Source organism: Oryzias melastigma, linkage group LG18, assembly GCF_002922805.2.
Source record: "Oryzias melastigma strain HK-1 linkage group LG18, ASM292280v2, whole genome shotgun sequence".
Lineage (NCBI taxonomy): Eukaryota > Metazoa > Chordata > Actinopteri > Beloniformes > Adrianichthyidae > Oryzias > Oryzias melastigma.
Genome location: NC_050529.1, coordinates 24,043,443 through 24,055,139, shown reverse-complemented (window position 1 = coordinate 24,055,139; position 11,697 = coordinate 24,043,443). Strand labels below are relative to the sequence as shown.

General features: G+C 43.3%; 1 protein-coding gene and 1 long non-coding RNA gene across 10 annotated transcripts in view; one reads left to right on the top strand and one right to left on the bottom strand.

Annotated features, from left to right (window-relative positions):
- The window catches only part of camk2d1 (calcium/calmodulin-dependent protein kinase (CaM kinase) II delta 1), a 166,047-nt gene that overhangs the window by 108,264 nt on the left and 46,086 nt on the right, over window positions 1-11,697 (top strand). The gene's annotated exons all lie outside the window — the stretch shown is intronic.
- Window positions 6,280-9,259, bottom strand: LOC112156502. Its single transcript, XR_002920977.2, has 3 exons — window positions 7,980-9,259; window positions 7,841-7,907; window positions 6,280-7,774 (listed from the first exon to the last, which is right to left on the bottom strand). It is a non-coding gene; the product is annotated as an uncharacterized LOC112156502 (long non-coding RNA).

Below are 11,697 nucleotides of genomic sequence, written 5' to 3'. Positions count from 1 at the left end.
GAGGAAGAAGAAGAAGAATAATAATAAAATATAATAAAGAATTACAACAACATACTCTGATTGCTTTCAGCAATCAGACAATAAAAGAACATACTCCCAGAAATGAGCCAAGCCAAAAATGTGCGTGGGTTGGGGACCGGGACTCCCGTGACTATAGAATGCAGGATTTGTAGCTGTTACCATGATGTTTTAAAATTAAAATATGAAAATATGATTACTGATTACCTTGAGATGTGCATATTCTGTAAGCATTATATGGCTCCAGTTAATTGGACTGTCGGGCTTCTTAGAGGGGGCCACATGCTGAGGGTATTAGTAAAGTTAAATCTTATTTTTCTGAACTTGACACTCTACAGCAGGGTTTAGCAACATTTATGACACGACGTGCCAATTTACAATGTTCTTCTCAACAACTGTGCCATCACCAACTATAATGTGATCTCTGTTGTTGTTCACCTTTCAGTTTATCCTGTCAGGGATCGCCACAGTGAATCGGCTTTCACTGATTCACACAGGTAGTTATACAGAGAGTTTCATACTGGATGCTCTTCCTGACACAATCCTGTATTTTTAAGGCACAGAAAGATCTAGTTATGCAGCAGCATGAAGGGTCTTGTCTAAGGACCCTTATTGGATTTTAGCTCATTGCCGCCCTGGAAACTGAATGGCGTACACTCAGCCAACTGAGCTGTCCAGCCACTTCCAACTATAATGTGAACATAACATAACTTCAATGCCCACGTGATCAATGACAGTGGCACCTGGAGGGGCGTGATTGGTAGGAATGGCTTCCCTGACCTGAACCCAAGTGGTGTTTTGTTGTTGGACTTCTGTGCACGTCATAGTTTGTCCATAACAAACAGCATGTTTGAACACAAAGGTGTCCATCAGTACACCTGGCATCAGGACACCCTAGACAGAAGATCGATGATCGACTTTGTAGTTGTTTTAGGCGATCTCCGGCCGTGTGTTCTGGATACTCTGGTAAAGAGAGGTGCTGAGCTGTCCATTGATCACTACCTGGTGGTGAGTTGGATTCGCTGGCGGGGGCGGAGGCCGGAAAGACTTGGCAGACCTAAATTTACTGTGAGGATCTGCTGTGAACGTCTGGCTGAGCCCTCCGTCAGGGAGGTCTTTAACTCCCACATCCGGAAAAACTTCAAGGTGGTACCGAGGGAGGTTGGTGACATTGAGTCCGAGTGGACCATGTTCTCCACCTCTATTGTCTCTGCTGCCTCCCGGAGCTGCGGTCGCAAGGTCTCTGGTTAATGTCGTGGTGGCAACCCCTGAACTCGGTGGTGGACACTGGAAGTAAGGGATGCCGTCAAGCTGAAGAAGGAGTCCTATCAGGCCTGGCTGGCTTGTGGGACTCCAGAGGCAGCTGACAGGTACCGGCAGTCTAAGCAAGCTGCGGGCTGGGCTGTTTTGGAGGCAAAAACTCGGTCCTGGCAGGAGTTTGGTGAGGCCATGGAGAAGGACAATCGGTTGGCCTCAAAGAGATTCTGGCAAACCATCTGGCGCCTCAGGAAGGGAAAGCAGTTTTCTGCAGGCACAATCTTCAGTGCAGGCGGGGATCTGCTGACCTCAACTGGGGACATTGTCGGGCGATGGAAGGAATACTTTGAGGATCTCCTTAACCCTGATGACACGCCTTCCGTTGAGGAAGCAGAGGCTGAGGACATTGGGGTGGAACTGTCCATCACCCAAGCTGAGGTCACTGAGGTAGTCAAAGAGCTCCTTGGTGGCAAGGCTCCGGGGGTGGATGAGGTTCGCCCTGAGTACCTCAAGTCTCTGGATGTTGTAGGAGTGTCTTGCCTGACACGTCTCTGCAGCATTGCGTGACAGACAGGAACCGTAACACTGGACTGGCAGACTGGGGTGGTGGTTCCCCTTTTCAAGAAGGGGGACCGGAGGGTGTGTTCCAACTACCGGGGAATCGCACTCCTCAGCCTTCCTGGAAAAGTCTATGCCAGGGTACTGGAGAGGAGAGTCCGTCCGATAGTCGAACCTCAGATTCAAGAACAACAGTGCGGTTTCCGTCCTGGTCGTGGAACAGTGGACCAGCTCTACACCCTCTTCAGGGTGCTGGAGGGTTCGTGGGAGTTCGCTCATCCAGTCCATATGTGTTTTGTGGATTTGGAGAAGGCGTTCGACCGCGTTCCCCGTGGTGTCCTGTGGAGGGTGCTCTGGGAATATGGGGTCCGGGGAGCCTTACTCAGGGCTGTTCGGTCTCTGTATGACCGGAGCAGGAGCTTGGTTCGCATAGCCGGCAGTAAGTCAGATCGGTTCCCGGTGCATGTTGGACTCCGGCAGGGCTGCCCTTTATCACCGGTTCTGTTCATAGTTTTTATGGACAGAATTTCTAGGCGCAGCCAGGGGCCGGAGGGGATCTGGTTTGGGGACCACAGGATTTCATCTCTGCTCTTTGCAGATGATGTTGTTCTGTTGGCTTCATCGAGCCAGGACCTCCAGCATGTATTGGAGCGGTTTGCAGCCGAGTGTGAAGCGACTGGGAGGAGGGTCAGCACCGCTAAGTCTGAGGCCATGGTTCTCGACCGGAGAAAGGTAGTCTGTCCTCTCTCGGTGGGTGGAGTGCTCCTGCCTCAGGTGGAGGAGTTTAAATATCTTGGGGTCTTGTTCACGAGTGAGGGAAGATCGGAGCGTGAGATCGACAGACGGATTTTAGCGGCGTCCGCCATTTTACGGTCCCTGCACCGGTCCGTTGTGGTGAAAAGAGAGCTGAGCCAGAAAGCGTAGCTTTCGATTTACCAGTCGATCTTCGTTTCAGTACTCACCTATGGTCATGAGCTCTGGGTCATGACCGAAAGAACGAGATCCCGACTACAAGCGGCTGAAATGAGTTCTCTCCAGAGGGTAGCTGGACACTCCCTTAGAGATAGGGTGAGAAGCTCTGTCACTCGGAGGGAGCTCGGAGTAGAGCCGCTTCTCCTTCGCACCGAGAGGAGCCAGTTGAGGTGGCTCGGGCATCTGATCCGGATGCCTCCTGGACGTCTCCCCAGAGAGGTGTTCCGGGCATATCCCACTGGGCGGAGGCCCCGGGGAAGACCCAGGACACGCTGGAGAGACTATGTTTCTCGGCTGGCCTGGGGACGCCTCATGGTCCCCCCAGAGGAGCTGGAGGAAGTGGCCGGGGAGAGGGAAGTCTGGGCATCTTTGCTTGAAATGCTGCCCCTGTGACCCGGTCCCGAATTAGCGGAAGAAGATGGATGGATGGATGGATGGATGTGAACATAATACAAAGAAATACAAAAACATTTCCAATCTATCTAAAAAATTGCAAATACCTTTTTTTAAACATATTAGCTCAAAAATGTGCTTTAGTAATAATATTGCACAAGGAAAATAGTTGAAATAGTATTGCAAATATATTTGATTGAAACCAAAAGTACTGTATTGGTAGTGTGTCATACTAACAGTAATATGATTGGATATATCAGAACAAAATACCATCAATATTTCTAGGAAACAACTATTAATAAAGAAAAAGCATGAGTATAATTTTGCCTTTTTTATTTTTTGTTACATGATGAGAACGGACCCAAGGAAATTGTTAGTTCATTCTGTGATGATGCTTTTATTGCATGTAAAATTAAAAATGTTTTTAGTTTTTCATTAGTTTGCTATTTATAGTGATTTAACTTTTCCACAACAGGGCATAATTTTTCATTTTAACCTCCAGGAAATGCTGTAATGATCAGCTGTAATACTAATTTTAAAATATGTTCACATTTCATATTGACATTTGGCAGAACAAAAAGAAAGTCTGAGTTTAATCTGACTTTCTTTGGTTATTATTCAACAAACTGAACTTATCAATCTTTATTTATTAAAAGGACTTTTCATGTGTTGCAGCTCAGAGTGCTTTATAATTAAAAATGAACATAAAATACAAAAAAGAAGAAAAATTAAAACCAACCCCCCTTTGTCCCCGCATACAAGCAGGAATACATTACTATAATTTTAGAAGAGACGTAAGGCTGTGAGGAAATGATAGATCAGGAATCTGTTACCCAGCAGCAGATTAACCACAGATCATCACCACTAGAACCAGAGTGTAACAGGTCCACTAAAGCTGTGAGGCTGCATGCTGGACTCGAACTGGTCTGACAAGAGCAAGACCCGCGAAAATAAAGTGACCTAACCAGCAAGTCCTGGTGCAAACATCCCCATATGGACATAACTTCATGAATGCCAGCGATGACAAAAACATGATAAAAGGAAAAAAAAAAGTTGTGCAATCATAAATTGCTTCATGATCTTCATACATGCGCAAACGGGTCATTCAGAAACATGCGCTCAAATTATTACACGTGTCTCATCAATAACATATTTTAATTACATGTATTTCAGTTCATGCATCAAATCCTAAATTTTTTATTTAAGAATTTCTTTAAATCAACATTAGCAAAAAGTAATTACATTCGTTTGAAAACTTCACACCATAAATTTACCAAAGTTAGACAATACACTAGCAGGTTAAACATTGAAGTGCATGAAAACGAATATTCCGACCGGTATGTGAAGTACACACAACTGCGAAGCACGCACCCAGTCCCCAACAGCGCACCGATCAAACGGGAAATAAGCAATCGGGGTTTTTCTAGTGCTCAGACAAAGACACTTCTTACCGGCTGCCTCTTCTACAGATGGATTACAAATGCGTACAGGTAGACATGCTTTACACATACGCTACCGAGCCTGTATCTCGCCAGTGCTTTTTCCTGAATGAAATACGTGCGTCGCTATTAAATGTGTGACACAGCGCGCCCAGCAGGTTTTAGAGCTGGTCCACTGTTCCACGACCAGGACAGAAACCGCACTGTTGTTCTTGGATCTGAGGTTCGACTATCAGATGAACTCTCCTCTCCAGTACTCTAGCATAGACCTTCCCAGGAAGGCTGAGGAGTGAGATTCCCCGGTAGTTGGAACACACCCTCTATTCCCTCTTCTTGAAAGGGGAACCACCACCCCAGTCTGCCGGTCCAGTGTTACTGTTTCTGGCTTCCACATAATGCTGCAGATATTTATCAGCCCAGACACTCCCACAACATCCAGAGACTTGAGGTCCTTGGGGTGGACTTCATCCACTCCCTGTGACTTGCCACCGAGTAGGTTGTCCTATTCCTCAGTGACCTCAACTTGGGTGATGGGCAGCTCCACCCCTCAGCCTCTGCTGATTCGACTTTTTCTTTGGATAGAATACAACTCTTGCTTTTTGGAATACAAAATGTGTACTGTGACCCCTGATGTATTTTTGACCTAGGTCACATTGTTTCCTGAAACATAGATTCAACTGGGCATGCACATTCAACAAATATGTTGAAATATGAATGAGTCATCAGAAGAAAACCTATTCTACATCCTCACCACAAAATTCAACCTTTGAAGTTCACAAATGAACATAGAAACAAGCCTGATGCATTTTGGAAACACGTTCTGTCCACCAACCCAGTTCAAATGGAACCACAATAAGCAAAGGTCCGTTTGGAGAAGAAAGAGTCCAGAGTTTATTGAAAAGAACCTCTGTCCAACTGTGAAGCATGGGGGTGGAACAATCATGCTTTGGGTTGAATTGCAACCAGCAGCACTGAAAACATTTCACCAGTAGAAGGAAGAATGAAATTCCACAAAGTTTCAGCAAATTTTGGACACTAACTTGATTCCATCTTTGAAAAAGTTGAAGTTAAAGAGAGGATGGTTTCTCCAAATGGATAATGATCCTAAACCCATCTCAAAATTCATGCTGGCTTACTGTAACCCTTGTGCTACCCAAGCATGTTTACATTAAAGTGGGGTCATCTGGAACCAGGGGTGGAGTGGGACAGCTTTTCATCCCGGGAGTTAAATGGTCAAGACTTGCCCATTTTTAGCCACATGAAAAATGGGCAAGAAGTTATAATGTAATATAAGTTACTGTATATCACAGTTTGAGAAAAAAAAAATCTTAAATAACAAATAATAACAAATAATTGCAATAAAAACTTGTGGTCTAACAGAAATATTTCCCTGTATGAAAACATGTATGAAAATCTCAATTGAACTTTTTTAACATTTGAAAAAACATCACTATAATAACTCCAGAATCTACAGCACAAGTCACCACCTAAGAAGTAAACTATGTTTTGCAACCTTATTTTTTACTTTTTCACAGTCAATGGACATAAGAATTGATTTTTCTATTGACATGAACTTAAACTCTTCCAAGTGGTCCTGACTGAGCATGCTCCGTAGTCTGTTTTTAATTAACTTCAGAATGGAGACGGTTCTCTGACATGAAACTTGGGGAAAATAAAAGGCTCAACAAGAATGTGTATGCCAGCCCAGTAGCTGGGTATAGATAGATAGATAGATAGATAGGGTCTTTAATAATCCCTTAGGAAATGTGAATGTGGTCATCTGCTGACAATCATAAAAACATACACACAAAAAGCACAATAAAAACAACAGGAGTCATAGATTTAAAAACAAAATTAAAAAAAAAAATTAAAATTACAGAAATAAATAGTTAAATATCAATAGATTAAATAGATTAAAAATTAGTGGATTAAAATAATTAAAGGTTCCTCAGATGCTCAGCCAAAGAATTGTGTTGCCGGATGGCGCGAGGAACAAAAGAGTTCTTCATTCTGTCCGTGGAGCAGCGCTGGGATAGCAGTCTGCCGCTGAATGTGCTCCCCGAAATACGTCACACTTCTGTTTGTAAAGCACTCACTGTGGCTCTCTCATCCAACTTTGAGCAGTCCAAAAAACAATTTTATATTTTTGCCCCATTAAAGTCACCAATGGATTTTATTTATCCATGCCAACAGCCATGTTTTCATTTAATTACAATTGAGATCTGTACATCAAAGAAAAATCAGTTCATGGTTATTGGCACATTTTTAGTCATGACTGGTTAATATGTTTTGTCACCATAGATTTGTTGTAAATGGTTAAGTATTCATCTCTAAAACTACCGATTTATGAAAATTCCAATGACTAATTATAGAATCCCACGAGCTTTATAGATGTAGGCTCACAATTAGTTTCAGAATTTTTGGCCATTTCACGCAAACAAGATTAAAAATGTTGAAACGTGGGCTATAGATCAACTGATTTTAAAAACATTTTATGAAGTAGACCCCCCACCGCCACCCTCCTCCCCCATTGGTCCACTTCATTTAGGAGAGACCTGCAGTTGAACTGATTCCCCCCACCCCTCCCCATTTTCTTTATGTGGCATTATGGTTTTCCCCGAGCCACCAGAAAACTAAAAACCAGAGTAGTGCAGGACTCTCCAGCCAGGAAGACTGAGACAAATAATATGAAAAATACAAATCTTTATTACGTTGACAATATTTAAAATACTATTATTAATAATACAAAAGTAAGGTTCCAAACGCTGTACAGGTGAGTCACACTCAATCCCCTGGGTGAGCTGCAAGAGAGTCTCTGTCGCAGTGGACCAGTTCTGATGCTCCGTCCCGGCGTGAAGCAAGTTACTCCGTGGAGTGCAGGATTCCTGGAGTCAGCAAGGTGCGTGGAGTGGAACACCCAAGCAGACTGACCGGCTCCCGTCGTTCCAATCTTGCTGGCAGACAGCGGACAATGGAACTACGCAGGATACAATTCTGCAGCGAGGCTCACCAAGGATCAGCAGCATCACCATGAAAGGCACCACCTAGGACAGTGGCCCTACAATAGTGCAGCAGCGATACAGCGACAAAGCACTTCACCTGGCTGGCACACACAGCGATGCACCCAGCAGCGGCACCTACAAATAAATTCAGATACCAAATAAGAAAACAAAAAACATAACAAAGCTGAATGAAACACATACCTGGCTGGCAGCCGAGGAGGATGCTAACAGGAGCTACACTGGCCACAAAAGGCAAACTGCCTGTGATCTACAAAATGTTTGCCAGGTTAGTCATAGTGAGGGTCGTGAACAGGAGGAATAAAAGGAAAACCAAACATACCCAGCTATGGATTTTACGCCAGAATACAGCCTGGCAGCATCTGATGCTGCAGCTCCTACCTGCAACAGGTCTAAGGCTGAATCTGCAAACTGCTGGGAGGGAAGAGCTTTTAACAGCCCTCTGCCAATCAAGCAGCTGGTGAACACAGGTGAAAATAATTAAGTGGCCTTCTACCTGCCACATTTACTCAACTTTCCAGCGCCTTCTGAGCCAACAGGAAGGTTCACGTCCTCCTGTCGGCTGAGCACGTGCAGCTGCAGAGGGCGCCAATTCATTGGTTTTAGGTAGTTCCAAACACCATGAAGTAACAGATAACAGAAAACATTAGTGGTGCAGATTTTTTTGTTTTTTTTCCACCATTAAACGTTGAGCTAGCGGTCCCTTTGAATTGCTGCACTTTACCGCTCGTTCCTAAAACAGCTACTGCTTCCTATCATTTTTACTCGTCTGGCCCGCTTCTCCATCCAGCCTAGACTTTTTTGTAGAAGCGCGTGCTGATGGACTCAACCAACTGTGAGAAATGAAAAGGGATTTTTGTGTCAAATCGTAGCTCCCACACTGGCTGTATCGTCTCTTAAAGGGACAGGTCGATTCAGAGAAAACATTGCTGCAAAGATTAATTCATGTTCTACTGTGATTGCTCGTCCTTGGCACCAGCTGACCGCCCCATGAATGAAGCGACCCACCGGGAATCCTCCCGACTCTCTCGATTACCCACTCCGCCTTTATCTGGACCCTACAAGACAGCACGCTGAACTTTTTTTCCTTTTTTCCTAGGATTTTTATTTTATTTTCACGGGTGTCCGTGGCAGACATAAAACCCTGTCCACCTTTGACTACCTTTGTCCTGGGAGGACTGAGAGAGGGTCCATGGAGACCCCGAATGATGACAAAATTATTTCAACAAATTATTACAACAGAAAAATAATTTCAGTAAACCAATAACCAATATATATTCGCAAGTATTTTGGATTTTAATGCAAAGGTAACAATATATATATATTTTGTTTAGGAAACATCCAGTTACAGTTCTGGAGTTGAAGTGATTAATTTGAGGGTTTTGTTAAATATTGGCCTGAGGCTTTTATATGGATCTTAAAACTAGAATAATTTGTTTTCTTGTGTATCAATATTAGATAATATAATAATATTTATTATCTGTAAACCGTGGCAACAGTGCCACGTTTTACAGATAATTATTATTTTAAATATTTAAATGTTCCCACACTTAGTTTCATTAAAGCAATTAATACCAAAAAAAACGTTTTATCTGTTTTATTTATGATTTCATTTGGACATCAGGCGAGTGGTACGAGAACACTTGTATTTTAAGGGGAACTCCAGATAAATTTGGTATTTTCAACACTATTTTTAAGCATTCTTTTCTCTCAGTTTTTGTAGATTTGGTTGCAAGACATGCAAATATAGTCAAAACTACATGTATTAGCATTTTGTTTGTGTTCAAACTTTAAAGATGTTTTCTTTTAATAAGTAGGCCTTAATGAGCAAAAGTTTTGATGTTGCATATATGAATATTGTGTGTGTGAAGTACTTTATACTCATACCAAATATATGTTTTGAAGTGTTTCCAAAAATTAATTTAGCTTTCATTTTGTTGTTGTTTTTTTTTTGTTGTTATTTTACTTTTGACTGATCCGAAAAATGATCCGAACAGTGACCCTAAAACCGTGACACAATCCGAACCGTGAGTTTTGTGATCCGTTACACCCCTATTGAAAACCTATGGATGGACCTGAACAGAACAGTGTGTAACAGATATCCCAGAAATATAAGAGAACTGGAAGACTTCTGTAAAGAAGAATAGATGAAGATTACTCAAACAGGAACTGAGACACTTTTAGCTGGATAAAAAAAGCCTTTAAAGCTGTGATACTTGTCAGGGGAGAAGTACGAGGTACTAACCCTGCAGGATGCCCAAACTTTTGCACACACCGTTATTTTGTTTTTTTGTTATTTTAAAAGGGTAAATGATGGAAAGAGACACATTTTTGTACGTATTTAACAAAATGTCTCATCTGTAAACTGATGCTTTTAGAATATTTTTCCATCTTTCCTTGTGTTCTTAATGCATGATAATACAACATTTTACCTGGGGGGGGGCACATTTTCAATCCCCACTGCATGTCTGTGACCGGGGCACATTTTTGACAGTGAGTTAACAGGACAAATTTCATATTCAAGACGAAGAAAAAATTGTATTCAAAAGTAAAATTAAATGTTTGTGCACAACTTTGCAGAAAAATATGGAAAAAAGTTTTATTTTTGTCTTTCCAGGACAAAGGTGGACAAAGGTGGACAGGATTTTATGTCTGCCATGGACATAAGTGAAACTCAAAAATCAATGATTAAAAAAAAGTTCAACACACTGTCTTGTAGGGTCCAGATGACCCCACTTTTAATGTAAACAAGCCAAGGAGAGTGGAAGGGTTAAAAGTTCCTCTGTATATGTATCCTTGCGTACCTTTGATGTCTGTTTTCCAAACTAGTGATTATCAGATTGTCTACTCTGCTCAGACTCAACTTGTTTAAACTCATTTGTTCTTTGCTCCTGGGACTCGATCCTGGGTTGTTTATAGTTTGATTATAGTTATGAACTCCTGGATGCTCTCCATTAGGTCAGTCAGGATTCTTTGCTGCTTTTCTATCTCACTGAGCTCATGTGACTTTAATAAAAAAAAATGTGTGTGTGTGTATATATGTATATATGTATATATATATATATATATATATATATATATAGGGCTGCACGGTGGCGCAGTGGTTAGCGCTCTTGCCTCACAGCGAGAAGGCCCCGGTTCATTTCCCAGCTGGGGGATCAGAAACAGAAACATCAACTGGTACCTTTCTGTGTGGAGTTTGCATGTTCTCCCCGTGCATGCGTGGGTTTTCACCGGGGACTCCTGCTTCCTCCCACCGTCCAAAAACATGCTTCATAGGTTAACTGGTGACTCTAAATTGCCCCTAGGTGTGAATGTGAGAGTGAATGTGTGTGATTGAGGCCCTGTGACAGACTGGAGACCTGTCCAGGGTGGACCCCGCCTTCGCCCTTCAGTAGCCGGGTTACGCCCGATTTACACCGGACGCGATAGCGGCGGGGAACGGAGTGCGCTTCCATTCGGCGCCCATGTTAACCTATGGCGTCGGTCACACCAGGTGCGGAGCGACGCGGAGCGACGCGGAGGGTCCGCGCGGTGCAGCGCAACGTTTCGCCGTCTGGCCTATTTTTTCCGCAAGCCGCGAGCGCTCCGCGTCAATGCTGGCAGGAAGTTGCATCAAAATACACGAGAAAATACGTTTTATTTTCAAAATAGAACCAATTTTTCCACAAGACAGACACGCACACGCGCGCACAAACCTATCAATGAAGTGGGCCGACTGTGGAGTTGGGGGGCGGGGTCTGTGTCAACAGGGGCAGAGACCATCCCCTTTTAGCAGAAACACAGGGTGATATCTTGGTTATTGACCATGATGGCAATAGCTCTAGCAGAAGCGCCCGTCGACCGTCGTGGAAAAAATTTGTGTCTTGCGGCGCTCTCGCGTCCGGTGTGACTACGGCGTTAGGCTCCGGCATCCCCGCGACCCGGAAAGGTAATAGCGGCCAAAAAAATTAATGAATGAAAATATATATATATATATCTTCTTCTTCTTCTTTTCCTTTGGGCTTTTCCCTTCAGGGGTCGCCACAGCGAATCAGTTT